Source organism: Ambystoma mexicanum, chromosome 6q, assembly GCF_040938575.1.
Source record: "Ambystoma mexicanum isolate Mex_15411 chromosome 6q, UKY_AmexF1_1, whole genome shotgun sequence".
Taxonomy (NCBI): domain Eukaryota; kingdom Metazoa; phylum Chordata; class Amphibia; order Caudata; family Ambystomatidae; genus Ambystoma; species Ambystoma mexicanum.
The window spans coordinates 1,629,862,742-1,629,876,801 of record NC_090937.1 but is presented as its reverse complement, the minus strand read 5'-3'; the positions used below and the strand labels follow the sequence as shown (position 1 = coordinate 1,629,876,801).

The window sequence follows — 14,060 nt, the reverse complement described above, 5'->3', positions numbered from 1 at the left end:
GGAGCGGCCCTTAGAAATAAGAATAAGTCATTGGCTGGGAATGAAAAAAGCTTGCGTTTGACGCAGAAGCAGTTCGCATCATGAGGTCTTGCCGGTCAGCCCAACATTTCCCCGGGACCCCTTAAAAAAGGAGCTTGGTTTTAAGTTTGGTTTGATTGAACAGTACATTTTGTTGGCTGGGCTGGGACCCTCTCCTATTTAGCGCAAGAGTGGAACGAGGCAGCAAGTTCAAGGAATGACATTGCATCCAGGCACTTACAGCTCTTTGTGCCCTAATGCCATGACACAAAAACATAATTTGAAAAAAGTTAGCAGAGGATGGTTTCGATCCATCGACCTCTGGGTTATGGGCCCAGCACGCTTCCGCTGCGCCACTCTGCTGGTTGGAGAACAAGAGCTTTTCTGGGCTTTTACAGCCTACAAACCGACAACCCTAGACCCAGTTTCGAGTGAAGCGGGCAGTAGGCCTTACAAAGCCAAACAACCTGCAACCACGCACTCCCATCCCATGGCCTTTTGCAGACAGGCCTCATTTCTCTAGCTCACACCCTAACTGCCAACACCCCTTCCCCTTCTCTCTCTGTCTCTCTCTCTCTGTCTCTCTCTCTCATTCTCTCTCTCTCGCAAATAGATACTTTACTTCCCAGGTGCAACAAAACAAGCCTTCTCGAGCTGGCAGATATGGGAAGGAAGGAAGGAAGGGCCAGTTTGGAAACTCAACTCAATTACCATAAATCCCCTGCTAAGGGTTATGGGAGGGAGGAATGAAGGAACTTTGCTTCAGGGAAAGGGCTGCTGCTGCTTCAGCATGTGAGGAGCGCAGCCACACGTTTCACCTTCTTCAGTATGTTGGTTTACAGGATGAGAGAGATCCTGAAACCTCACTCTAATAGGCTGAGGTGCTGTGCTCGGTGGCCTGCTGGGACCAAGGCCCGTCAGGGCAAGGCGAATAGGCCTTTGTCAGGCCTTCGTCAGGGCTTTGTCGGGGAGGGGCCAGGAGCCCTGCTCGCTTCAATCCCCTCACCGATAGACAGTTGCAGAAACTAGGATGCAAGAACCTTTCCTGGATGGGGTTTTGATTTTCACGAAAAGTGTGTCAGCTTTGCTTTCAGCATGAGTCTGATTTCCAAAAAATGCATTTTGAACAATTTAAAGATTTGATCTGCGTTGGCCGGGAATCGGACCCGGGTCAACTGCTTGGAAGGCAGCTATGCTCACCACTATACCACCAACGCCTGCCTGTCTGGGCTATCTGATGGAGCGGCCCTTAGAAATAAGAATAAGTCATTGGCTGGGAATGAAAAAAGCTTGCGTTTGACGCAGAAGCAGTTCGCATCATGAGGTCTTGCCGGTCAGCCCAACATTTCCCCGGGACCCCTTAAAAAAGGAGCTTGGTTTTAAGTTTGGTTTGATTGAACAGTACATTTTGTTGGCTGGGCTGGGACCCTCTCCTATTTAGCGCAAGAGTGGAACGAGGCAGCAAGTTCAAGGAATGACATTGCATCCAGGCACTTACAGCTCTTTGTGCCCTAATGCCATGACACAAAAACATAATTTGAAAAAAGTTAGCAGAGGATGGTTTCGATCCATCGACCTCTGGGTTATGGGCCCAGCACGCTTCCGCTGCGCCACTCTGCTGGTTGGAGAACAAGAGCTTTTATGGGCTTTTACAGCCTACAAACCGACAACCCTAGACCCAGTTTCGAGTGAAGCGGGCAGTAGGCCTTACAAAGCCAAACAACCTGCAACCACGCACTCCCATCCCATGGCCTTTTGCAGACAGGCCTCATTTCTCTAGCTCACACCCTAACTGCCAACACCCCTTCCCCTTCTCTCTCTGTCTCTCTCTCTCTGTCTCTCTCTCTCATTCTCTCTCTCTCGCAAATAGATACTTTACTTCCCAGGTGCAACAAAACAAGCCTTCTCGAGCTGGCAGATATGGGAAGGAAGGAAGGAAGGGCCAGTTTGGAAACTCAACTCAATTACCATAAATCCCCTGCTAAGGGTTATGGGAGGGAGGAATGAAGGAACTTTGCTTCAGGGAAAGGGCTGCTGCTGCTTCAGCATGTGAGGAGCGCAGCCACACGTTTCACCTTCTTCAGTATGTTGGTTTACAGGATGAGAGAGATCCTGAAACCTCACTCTAATAGGCTGAGGTGCTGTGCTCGGTGGCCTGCTGGGACCTTGGCCCGTCAGGGCAAGGCGAATAGGCCTTTGTCAGGCCTTTGTCGGGGAGGGGCCAGGAGCCCTGCTCGCTTCAATCCCCTCACCGATAGACAGTTGCAGAAACTAGGATGCAAGAACCTTTCCTGGATGGGGTTTTGATTTTCACGAAAAGTGTGTCAGCTTTGCTTTCAGCATGAGTCTGATTTCCAAAAAATGCATTTTGATCAATTTAAAGATTTGATCTGCGTTGGCCGGGAATCAAACCCGGGTCAACTGCTTGGAAGGCAGCTATGCTCACCACTATACCACCAACGCCTGCCTGTCTGGGCTATCTGATGGAGCGGCCCTTAGAAATAAGAATAAGTCATTGGCTGGGAATGAAAAAAGCTTGCGCGTTTGACGCAGAAGCAGTTCGCATCATGAGGTCTTGCCGGTCAGCCCAACATTTCCCCGGGACCCCTTAAAAAAGGAGCTTGGTTTTAAGTTTGGTTTGATTGAACAGTACATTTTGTTGGCTGGGCTGGGACCCTCTCCTATTTAGCGCAAGAGTGGAACGAGGCAGCAAGTTCAAGGAATGACATTGCATCCAGGCACTTACAGCTCTTTGTGCCCTAATGCCATGACACAAAAACATAATTTGAAAAAAGTTAGCAGAGGATGGTTTCGATCCATCGACCTCTGGGTTATGGGCCCAGCACGCTTCCGCTGCGCCACTGTGCTGGTTGGAGAACAAAAGCTTTTCTGGGCTTTTACAGCCTACAAACCGACAACCCTAGACCCATTTTCGAGTGAAGCGGGCAGTAGGCCTTACAAAGCCAAACAACCTGCAACCACGCACTCCCATCCCATGGCCTTTTGCAGACAGGCCTCATTTCTCTAGCTCACACCCTAACTGCCAACACCCCTTCCCCTTCTCTCTCTGTCTCTCTCTCTCTGTCTCTCTCTCTCATTCTCTCTCTCTCGCAAATAGATACTTTACTTCCCAGGTGCAACAAAACAAGCCTTCTCGAGCTGGCAGATATGGGAAGGAAGGAAGGAAGGGCCAGTTTGGAAACTCAACTCAATTACCATAAATCCCCTGCTAAGGGTTATGGGAGGGAGGAATGAAGGAACTTTGCTTCAGGGAAAGGGCTGCTGCTGCTTCAGCATGTGAGGAGCGCAGCCACACGTTTCACCTTCTTCAGTATGTTGGTTTACAGGATGAGAGAGATCCTGAAACCTCACTCTAATAGGCTGAGGTGCTGTGCTCGGTGGCCTGCTGGGACCTTGGCCCGTCAGGGCAAGGCGAATAGGCCTTTGTCAGGCCTTTGTCGGGGAGGGGCCAGGAGCCCTGCTCGCTTCAATCCCCTCACCGATAGACAGTTGCAGAAACTAGGATGCAAGAACCTTTCCTGGATGGGGTTTTGATTTTCACGAAAAGTGTGTCAGCTTTGCTTTCAGCATGAGTCTGATTTCCAAAAAATGCATTTTGAACATTTAAAGATTTGATCTGCGTTGGCCGGGAATCGAACCGGGGTCAACTGCTTGGAAGGCAGCTATGCTCACCACTATACCACCAACGCCTGCCTGCCTGTCTGGGCTATCTGATGGAGCGGCCCTTAGAAATAAGAATAAGTCATTGGCTGGGAATGAAAAAAGCTTGCGTTTGACGCAGAAGCAGTTCGCATCATGAGGTCTTGCCGGTCAGCCCAACATTTCCCCGGGACCCCTTAAAAAAGGAGCTTGGTTTTAAGTTTGGTTTGATTGAACAGTACATTTTGTTGGCTGGGCTGGGACCCTCTCCTATTTAGCGCAAGAGTGGAACGAGGCAGCAAGTTCAAGGAATGACATTGCATCCAGGCACTTACAGCTCTTTGTGCCCTAATGCCATGACACAAAAACATAATTTGAAAAAAGTTAGCAGAGGATGGTTTCGATCCATCGACCTCTGGGTTATGGGCCCAGCACGCTTCCGCTGCGCCACTCTGCTGGTTGGAGAACAAAAGCTTTTCTGGGCTTTTACAGCCTACAAACCGACAACCCTAGACCCATTTTCGAGTGAAGCGGGCAGTAGGCCTTACAAAGCCAAACAACCTGCAACCACGCACTCCCATCCCATGGCCTTTTGCAGACAGGCCTCATTTCTCTAGCTCACACCCTAACTGCCAACACCCCTTCCCCTTCTCTCTCTGTCTCTCTCTCTCTGTCTCTCTCTCTCATTCTCTCTCTCTCGCAAATAGATACTTTACTTCCCAGGTGCAACAAAACAAGCCTTCTCGAGCTGGCAGATATGGGAAGGAAGGAAGGAAGGGCCAGTTTGGAAACTCAACTCAATTACCATAAATCCCCTGCTAAGGGTTATGGGAGGGAGGAATGAAGGAACTTTGCTTCAGGGAAAGGGCTGCTGCTGCTTCAGCATGTGAGGAGCGCAGCCACACGTTTCACCTTCTTCAGTATGTTGGTTTACAGGATGAGAGAGATCCTGAAACCTCACTCTAATAGGCTGAGGTGCTGTGCTCGGTGGCCTGCTGGGACCTTGGCCCGTCAGGGCAAGGCGAATAGGCCTTTGTCAGGCCTTTGTCGGGGAGGGGCCAGGAGCCCTGCTCGCTTCAATCCCCTCACCGATAGACAGTTGCAGAAACTAGGATGCAAGAACCTTTCCTGGATGGGGTTTTGATTTTCACGAAAAGTGTGTCAGCTTTGCTTTCAGCATGAGTCTGATTCCCAAAAAATGCATTTTGAACAATTTAAAGATTTGATCTGCGTTGGCCGGGAATCGAACCCGGGTCAACTGCTTGGAAGGCAGCTATGCTCACCACTATACCACCAACGCCTGCCTGTCTGGGCTATCTGATGGAGCGGCCCTTAGAAATAAGAATAAGTCATTGGCTGGGAATGAAAAAAGCTTGCGTTTGACGCAGAAGCAGTTCGCATCATGAGGTCTTGCCGGTCAGCCCAACATTTCCCCGGGACCCCTTAAAAAAGGAGCTTGGTTTTAAGTTTGGTTTGATTGAACAGTACATTTTGTTGGCTGGGCTGGGACCCTCTCCTATTTAGCGCAAGAGTGGAACGAGGCAGCAAGTTCAAGGAATGACATTGCATCCAGGCACTTACAGCTCTTTGTGCCCTAATGCCATGACACAAAAACATAATTTGAAAAAAGTTAGCAGAGGATGGTTTCGATCCATCGACCTCTGGGTTATGGGCCCAGCACGCTTCCGCTGCGCCACTCTGCTGGTTGGAGAACAAGAGCTTTTATGGGCTTTTACAGCCTACAAACCGACAACCCTAGACCCAGTTTCGAGTGAAGCGGGCAGTAGGCCTTACAAAGCCAAACAACCTGCAACCACGCACTCCCATCCCATGGCCTTTTGCAGACAGGCCTCATTTCTCTAGCTCACACCCTAACTGCCAACACCCCTTCCCCTTCTCTCTCTGTCTCTCTCTCTCTGTCTCTCTCTCTCATTCTCTCTCTCTCGCAAATAGATACTTTACTTCCCAGGTGCAACAAAACAAGCCTTCTCGAGCTGGCAGATATGGGAAGGAAGGAAGGAAGGGCCAGTTTGGAAACTCAACTCAATTACCATAAATCCCCTGCTAAGGGTTATGGGAGGGAGGAATGAAGGAACTTTGCTTCAGGGAAAGGGCTGCTGCTGCTTCAGCATGTGAGGAGCGCAGCCACACGTTTCACCTTCTTCAGTATGTTGGTTTACAGGATGAGAGAGATCCTGAAACCTCACTCTAATAGGCTGAGGTGCTGTGCTCGGTGGCCTGCTGGGACCAAGGCCCGTCAGGGCAAGGCGAATAGGCCTTTGTCAGGCCTTCGTCAGGGCTTTGTCGGGGAGGGGCCAGGAGCCCTGCTCGCTTCAATCCCCTCACCGATAGACAGTTGCAGAAACTAGGATGCAAGAACCTTTCCTGGATGGGGTTTTGATTTTCACGAAAAGTGTGTCAGCTTTGCTTTCAGCATGAGTCTGATTTCCAAAAAATGCATTTTGAACAATTTAAAGATTTGATCTGCGTTGGAACTGCTTGGAAGGCAGCTATGCTCACCACTATACCACCAACGCCTGCCTGTCTGGGCTATCTGATGGAGCGGCCCTTAGAAATAAGAATAAGTCATTGGCTGGGAATGAAAAAAGCTTGCGTTTGACGCAGAAGCAGTTCGCATCATGAGGTCTTGCCGGTCAGCCCAACATTTCCCCGGGACCCCTTAAAAAAGGAGCTTGGTTTTAAGTTTGGTTTGATTGAACAGTACATTTTGTTGGCTGGGCTGGGACCCTCTCCTATTTAGCGCAAGAGTGGAACGAGGCAGCAAGTTCAAGGAATGACATTGCATCCAGGCACTTACAGCTCTTTGTGCCCTAATGCCATGACACAAAAACATAATTTGAAAAAAGTTAGCAGAGGATGGTTTCGATCCATCGACCTCTGGGTTATGGGCCCAGCACGCTTCCGCTGCGCCACTCTGCTGGTTGGAGAACAAGAGCTTTTATGGGCTTTTACAGCCTACAAACCGACAACCCTAGACCCAGTTTCGAGTGAAGCGGGCAGTAGGCCTTACAAAGCCAAACAACCTGCAACCACGCACTCCCATCCCATGGCCTTTTGCAGACAGGCCTCATTTCTCTAGCTCACACCCTAACTGCCAACACCCCTTCCCCTTCTCTCTCTGTCTCTCTCTCTCTGTCTCTCTCTCTCATTCTCTCTCTCTCGCAAATAGATACTTTACTTCCCAGGTGCAACAAAACAAGCCTTCTCGAGCTGGCAGATATGGGAAGGAAGGAAGGAAGGGCCAGTTTGGAAACTCAACTCAATTACCATAAATCCCCTGCTAAGGGTTATGGGAGGGAGGAATGAAGGAACTTTGCTTCAGGGAAAGGGCTGCTGCTGCTTCAGCATGTGAGGAGCGCAGCCACACGTTTCACCTTCTTCAGTATGTTGGTTTACAGGATGAGAGAGATCCTGAAACCTCACTCTAATAGGCTGAGGTGCTGTGCTCGGTGGCCTGCTGGGACCAAGGCCCGTCAGGGCAAGGCGAATAGGCCTTTGTCAGGCCTTCGTCAGGGCTTTGTCGGGGAGGGGCCAGGAGCCCTGCTCGCTTCAATCCCCTCACCGATAGACAGTTGCAGAAACTAGGATGCAAGAACCTTTCCTGGATGGGGTTTTGATTTTCACGAAAAGTGTGTCAGCTTTGCTTTCAGCATGAGTCTGATTTCCAAAAAATGCATTTTGAACAATTTAAAGATTTGATCTGCGTTGGCCGGGAATCGAACCCGGGTCAACTGCTTGGAAGGCAGCTATGCTCACCACTATACCACCAACGCCTGCCTGTCTGGGCTATCTGATGGAGCGGCCCTTAGAAAAAAGAATAAGTCATTGGCTGGGAATGAAAAAAGCTTGCGTTTGACGCAGAAGCAGTTCGCATCATGAGGTCTTGCCGGTCAGCCCAACATTTCCCCGGGACCCCTTAAAAAAGGAGCTTGGTTTTAAGTTTGGTTTGATTGAACAGTACATTTTGTTGGCTGGGCTGGGACCCTCTCCTATTTAGCGCAAGAGTGGAACGAGGCAGCAAGTTCAAGGAATGACATTGCATCCAGGCACTTACAGCTCTTTGTGCCCTAATGCCATGACACAAAAACATAATTTGAAAAAAGTTAGCAGAGGATGGTTTCGATCCATCGACCTCTGGGTTATGGGCCCAGCACGCTTCCGCTGCGCCACTCTGCTGGTTGGAGAACAAGAGCTTTTCTGGGCTTTTACAGCCTACAAACCGACAACCCTAGACCCAGTTTCGAGTGAAGCGGGCAGTAGGCCTTACAAAGCCAAACAACCTGCAACCACGCACTCCCATCCCATGGCCTTTTGCAGACAGGCCTCATTTCTCTAGCTCACACCCTAACTGCCAACACCCCTTCCCCTTCTCTCTCTGTCTCTCTCTCTCTGTCTCTCTCTCTCATTCTCTCTCTCTCGCAAATAGATACTTTACTTCCCAGGTGCAACAAAACAAGCCTTCTCGAGCTGGCAGATATGGGAAGGAAGGAAGGAAGGGCCAGTTTGGAAACTCAACTCAATTACCATAAATCCCCTGCTAAGGGTTATGGGAGGGAGGAATGAAGGAACTTTGCTTCAGGGAAAGGGCTGCTGCTGCTTCAGCATGTGAGGAGCGCAGCCACACGTTTCACCTTCTTCAGTATGTTGGTTTACAGGATGAGAGAGATCCTGAAACCTCACTCTAATAGGCTGAGGTGCTGTGCTCGGTGGCCTGCTGGGACCAAGGCCCGTCAGGGCAAGGCGAATAGGCCTTTGTCAGGCCTTCGTCAGGGCTTTGTCGGGGAGGGGCCAGGAGCCCTGCTCGCTTCAATCCCCTCACCGATAGACAGTTGCAGAAACTAGGATGCAAGAACCTTTCCTGGATGGGGTTTTGATTTTCACGAAAAGTGTGTCAGCTTTGCTTTCAGCATGAGTCTGATTTCCCAAAAATGCATTTTGAACAATTTAAAGATTTGATCTGCGTTGGCCGGGAATCGAACCCGGGTCAACTGCTTGGAAGGCAGCTATGCTCACCACTATACCACCAACGCCTGCCTGTCTGGACTATCTGATGGAGCGGCCCTTAGAAATAAGAATAAGTCATTGGCTGGGAATGAAAAAAGCTTGCATTTGACGCAGAAGCAGTTCGCATCATGAGGTCTTGCCGGTCAGCCCAACATTTCCCCGGGACCCCTTAAAAAAGGAGCTTGGTTTTAAGTTTGGTTTGATTGAACAGTACATTTTGTTGGCTGGGCTGGGACCCTCTCCTATTTAGCGCAAGAGTGGAACGAGGCAGCAAGTTCAAGGAATGACATTGCATCCAGGCACTTACAGCTCTTTGTGCCCTAATGCCATGACACAAAAACATAATTTGAAAAAAGTTAGCAGAGGATGGTTTCGATCCATCGACCTCTGGGTTATGGGCCCAGCACGCTTCCGCTGCGCCACTCTGCTGGTTGGAGAACAAGAGCTTTTATGGGCTTTTACAGCCTACAAACCGACAACCCTAGACCCAGTTTCGAGTGAAGCGGGCAGTAGGCCTTACAAAGCCAAACAACCTGCAACCACGCACTCCCATCCCATGGCCTTTTGCAGACAGGCCTCATTTCTCTAGCTCACACCCTAACTGCCAACACCCCTTCCCCTTCTCTCTCTGTCTCTCTCTCTCTGTCTCTCTCTCTCATTCTCTCTCTCTCGCAAATAGATACTTTACTTCCCAGGTGCAACAAAACAAGCCTTCTCGAGCTGGCAGATATGGGAAGGAAGGAAGGAAGGGCCAGTTTGGAAACTCAACTCAATTACCATAAATCCCCTGCTAAGGGTTATGGGAGGGAGGAATGAAGGAACTTTGCTTCAGGGAAAGGGCTGCTGCTGCTTCAGCATGTGAGGAGCGCAGCCACACGTTTCACCTTCTTCAGTATGTTGGTTTACAGGATGAGAGAGATCCTGAAACCTCACTCTAATAGGCTGAGGTGCTGTGCTCGGTGGCCTGCTGGGACCAAGGCCCGTCAGGGCAAGGCGAATAGGCCTTTGTCAGGCCTTCGTCAGGGCTTTGTCGGGGAGGGGCCAGGAGCCCTGCTCGCTTCAATCCCCTCACCGATAGACAGTTGCAGAAACTAGGATGCAAGAACCTTTCCTGGATGGGGTTTTGATTTTCACGAAAAGTGTGTCAGCTTTGCTTTCAGCATGAGTCTGATTTCCAAAAAATGCATTTTGAACAATTTAAAGATTTGATCTGCGTTGGCCGGGAATCGAACCCGGGTCAACTGCTTGGAAGGCAGCTATGCTCACCACTATACCACCAACGCCTGCCTGTCTGGGCTATCTGATGGAGCAGCCCTTAGAAAAAAGAATAAGTCATTGGCTGGGAATGAAAAAAGCTTGCGTTTGACGCAGAAGCAGTTCGCATCATGAGGTCTTGCCGGTCAGCCCAACATTTCCCCGGGACCCCTTAAAAAAGGAGCTTGGTTTTAAGTTTGGTTTGATTGAACAGTACATTTTGTTGGCTGGGCTGGGACCCTCTCCTATTTAGCGCAAGAGTGGAACGAGGCAGCAGGTTCAAGGAATGACATTGCATCCAGGCACTTACAGCTCTTTGTGCCCTAATGCCATGACACAAAAACATAATTTGAAAAAAGTTAGCAGAGGATGGTTTCGATCCATTGACCTCTGGGTTATGGGCCCAGCACGCTTCCGCTGCGCCACTCTGCTGGTTGGAGAACAAGAGCTTTTCTGGGCTTTTACAGCCTACAAACCGACAACCCTAGACCCAGTTTCGAGTGAAGCGGGCAGTAGGCCTTACAAAGCCAAACAACCTGCAACCACGCACTCCCATCCCATGGCCTTTTGCAGACAGGCCTCATTTCTCTAGCTCACACCCTAACTGCCAACACCCCTTCCCCTTCTCTCTCTGTCTCTCTCTCTCTGTCTCTCTCTCTCATTCTCTCTCTCTCGCAAATAGATACTTTACTTCCCAGGTGCAACAAAACAAGCCTTCTCGAGCTGGCAGATATGGGAAGGAAGGAAGGAAGGGCCAGTTTGGAAACTCAACTCAATTACCATAAATCCCCTGCTAAGGGTTATGGGAGGGAGGAATGAAGGAACTTTGCTTCAGGGAAAGGGCTGCTGCTGCTTCAGCATGTGAGGAGCGCAGCCACACGTTTCACCTTCTTCAGTATGTTGGTTTACAGGATGAGAGAGATCCTGAAACCTCACTCTAATAGGCTGAGGTGCTGTGCTCGGTGGCCTGCTGGGACCAAGGCCCGTCAGGGCAAGGCGAATAGGCCTTTGTCAGGCCTTCGTCAGGGCTTTGTCGGGGAGGGGCCAGGAGCCCTGCTCGCTTCAATCCCCTCACCGATAGACAGTTGCAGAAACTAGGATGCAAGAACCTTTCCTGGATGGGGTTTTGATTTTCACGAAAAGTGTGTCAGCTTTGCTTTCAGCATGAGTCTGATTTCCCAAAAATGCATTTTGAACAATTTAAAGATTTGATCTGCGTTGGCCGGGAATCGAACCCGGGTCAACTGCTTGGAAGGCAGCTATGCTCACCACTATACCACCAACGCCTGCCTGTCTGGACTATCTGATGGAGCGGCCCTTAGAAATAAGAATAAGTCATTGGCTGGGAATGAAAAAAGCTTGCATTTGACGCAGAAGCAGTTCGCATCATGAGGTCTTGCCGGTCAGCCCAACATTTCCCCGGGACCCCTTAAAAAAGGAGCTTGGTTTTAAGTTTGGTTTGATTGAACAGTACATTTTGTTGGCTGGGCTGGGACCCTCTCCTATTTAGCGCAAGAGTGGAACGAGGCAGCAAGTTCAAGGAATGACATTGCATCCAGGCACTTACAGCTCTTTGTGCCCTAATGCCATGACACAAAAACATAATCTGAAAAAAGTTAGCAGAGGATGGTTTCGATCCATCGACCTCTGGGTTATGGGCCCAGCACGCTTCCGCTGCGCCACTCTGCTGGTTGGAGAACAAGAGCTTTTATGGGCTTTTACAGCCTACAAACCGACAACCCTAGACCCAGTTTCGAGTGAAGCGGGCAGTAGGCCTTACAAAGCCAAACAACCTGCAACCACGCACTCCCATCCCATGGCCTTTTGCAGACAGGCCTCATTTCTCTAGCTCACACCCTAACTGCCAACACCCCTTCCCCTTCTCTCTCTGTCTCTCTCTCTCTGTCTCTCTCTCTCATTCTCTCTCTCTCGCAAATAGATACTTTACTTCCCAGGTGCAACAAAACAAGCCTTCTCGAGCTGGCAGATATGGGAAGGAAGGAAGGAAGGGCCAGTTTGGAAACTCAACTCAATTACCATAAATCCCCTGCTAAGGGTTATGGGAGGGAGGAATGAAGGAACTTTGCTTCAGGGAAAGGGCTGCTGCTGCTTCAGCATGTGAGGAGCGCAGCCACACGTTTCACCTTCTTCAGTATGTTGGTTTACAGGATGAGAGAGATCCTGAAACCTCACTCTAATAGGCTGAGGTGCTGTGCTCGGTGGCCTGCTGGGACCTTGGCCCGTCAGGGCAAGGCGAATAGGCCTTTGTCAGGCCTTTGTCGGGGAGGGGCCAGGAGCCCTGCTCGCTTCAATCCCCTCACCGATAGACAGTTGCAGAAACTAGGATGCAAGAACCTTTCCTGGATGGGGTTTTGATTTTCACGAAAAGTGTGTCAGCTTTGCTTTCAGCATGAGTCTGATTTCCAAAAAATGCATTTTGAACAATTTAAAGATTTGATCTGCGTTGGCCGGGAATCAAACCCGGGTCAACTGCTTGGAAGGCAGCTATGCTCACCACTATACCACCAACGCCTGCCTGTCTGGGCTATCTGATGGAGCGGCCCTTAGAAATAAGAATAAGTCATTGGCTGGGAATGAAAAAAGCTTGCGCGTTTGACGCAGAAGCAGTTCGCATCATGAGGTCTTGCCGGTCAGCCCAACATTTCCCCGGGACCCCTTAAAAAAGGAGCTTGGTTTTAAGTTTGGTTTGATTGAACAGTACATTTTGTTGGCTGGGCTGGGACCCTCTCCTATTTAGCGCAAGAGTGGAACGAGGCAGCAAGTTCAAGGAATGACATTGCATCCAGGCACTTACAGCTCTTTGTGCCCTAATGCCATGACACAAAAACATAATTTGAAAAAAGTTAGCAGAGGATGGTTTCGATCCATCGACCTCTGGGTTATGGGCCCAGCACGCTTCCGCTGCGCCACTCTGCTGGTTGGAGAACGAAAGCTTTTCTGGGCTTTTACAGCCTACAAACCGACAACCCTAGACCCATTTTCGAGTGAAGCGGGCAGTAGGCCTTACAAAGCCAAACAACCTGCAACCACGCACTCCCATCCCATGGCCTTTTGCAGACAGGCCTCATTTCTCTAGCTCACACCCTAACTGCCAACACCCCTTCCCCTTCTCTCTCTGTCTCTCTCTCTCTGTCTCTCTCTCTCATTCTCTCTCTCTCGCAAATAGATACTTTACTTCCCAGGTGCAACAAAACAAGCCTTCTCGAGCTGGCAGATATGGGAAGGAAGGAAGGAAGGGCCAGTTTGGAAACTCAACTCAATTACCATAAATCCCCTGCTAAGGGTTATGGGAGGGAGGAATGAAGGAACTTTGCTTCAGGGAAAGGGCTGCTGCTGCTTCAGCATGTGAGGAGCGCAGCCACACGTTTCACCTTCTTCAGTATGTTGGTTTACAGGATGAGAGAGATCCTGAAACCTCACTCTAATAGGCTGAGGTGCTGTGCTCGGTGGCCTGCTGGGACCTTGGCCCGTCAGGGCAAGGCGAATAGGCCTTTGTCAGGCCTTTGTCGGGGAGGGGCCAGGAGCCCTGCTCGCTTCAATCCCCTCACCGATAGACAGTTGCAGAAACTAGGATGCAAGAACCTTTCCTGGATGGGGTTTTGATTTTCACGAAAAGTGTGTCAGCTTTGCTTTCAGCATGAGTCTGATTTCCAAAAAATGCATTTTGAACATTTAAAGATTTGATCTGCGTTGGCCGGGAATCGAACCGGGGTCAACTGCTTGGAAGGCAGCTATGCTCACCACTATACCACCAACGCCTGCCTGTCTGGGCTATCTGATGGAGCGGCCCTTAGAAATAAGAATAAGTCATTGGCTGGGAATGAAAAAAGCTTGCGTTTGACGCAGAAGCAGTTCGCATCATGAGGTCTTGCCGGTCAGCCCAACATTTCCCCGGGACCCCTTAAAAAAGGAGCTTGGTTTTAAGTTTGGTTTGATTGAACAGTACATTTTGTTGGCTGGGCTGGGACCCTCTCCTATTTAGCGCAAGAGTGGAACAAGGCAGCAAGTTCAAGGAATGACATTGCATCCAGGCACTTACAGCTCTTTGTGCCCTAATGCCATGACACAAAAACATAATTTGA

At 49.9% G+C, this 14,060-nt stretch overlaps 5 non-coding genes across 5 annotated transcripts; all 5 read right to left on the bottom strand.

Annotated features, from left to right (window-relative positions):
• Positions 1-4,906: 4,906 nt before the first annotated feature.
• TRNAG-UCC (transfer RNA glycine (anticodon UCC)) lies at positions 4,907-4,978 on the bottom strand. Its single transcript has one exon. It is a non-coding gene; the product is annotated as a tRNA-Gly (tRNA).
• Positions 4,979-7,400: 2,422 nt separating this feature from the next.
• On the bottom strand, positions 7,401-7,472 carry TRNAG-UCC (transfer RNA glycine (anticodon UCC)). The gene has a single exon. It is a non-coding gene; the product is annotated as a tRNA-Gly (tRNA).
• A 1,185-nt stretch (positions 7,473-8,657) lies between these two features.
• On the bottom strand, positions 8,658-8,729 carry TRNAG-UCC (transfer RNA glycine (anticodon UCC)). Its single transcript has one exon. It is a non-coding gene; the product is annotated as a tRNA-Gly (tRNA).
• A 1,185-nt stretch (positions 8,730-9,914) lies between these two features.
• Positions 9,915-9,986, bottom strand: TRNAG-UCC (transfer RNA glycine (anticodon UCC)). Its single transcript has one exon. It is a non-coding gene; the product is annotated as a tRNA-Gly (tRNA).
• Positions 9,987-11,171: 1,185 nt separating this feature from the next.
• On the bottom strand, positions 11,172-11,243 carry TRNAG-UCC (transfer RNA glycine (anticodon UCC)). Its single transcript has one exon. It is a non-coding gene; the product is annotated as a tRNA-Gly (tRNA).
• Positions 11,244-14,060: the final 2,817 nt, after the last annotated feature.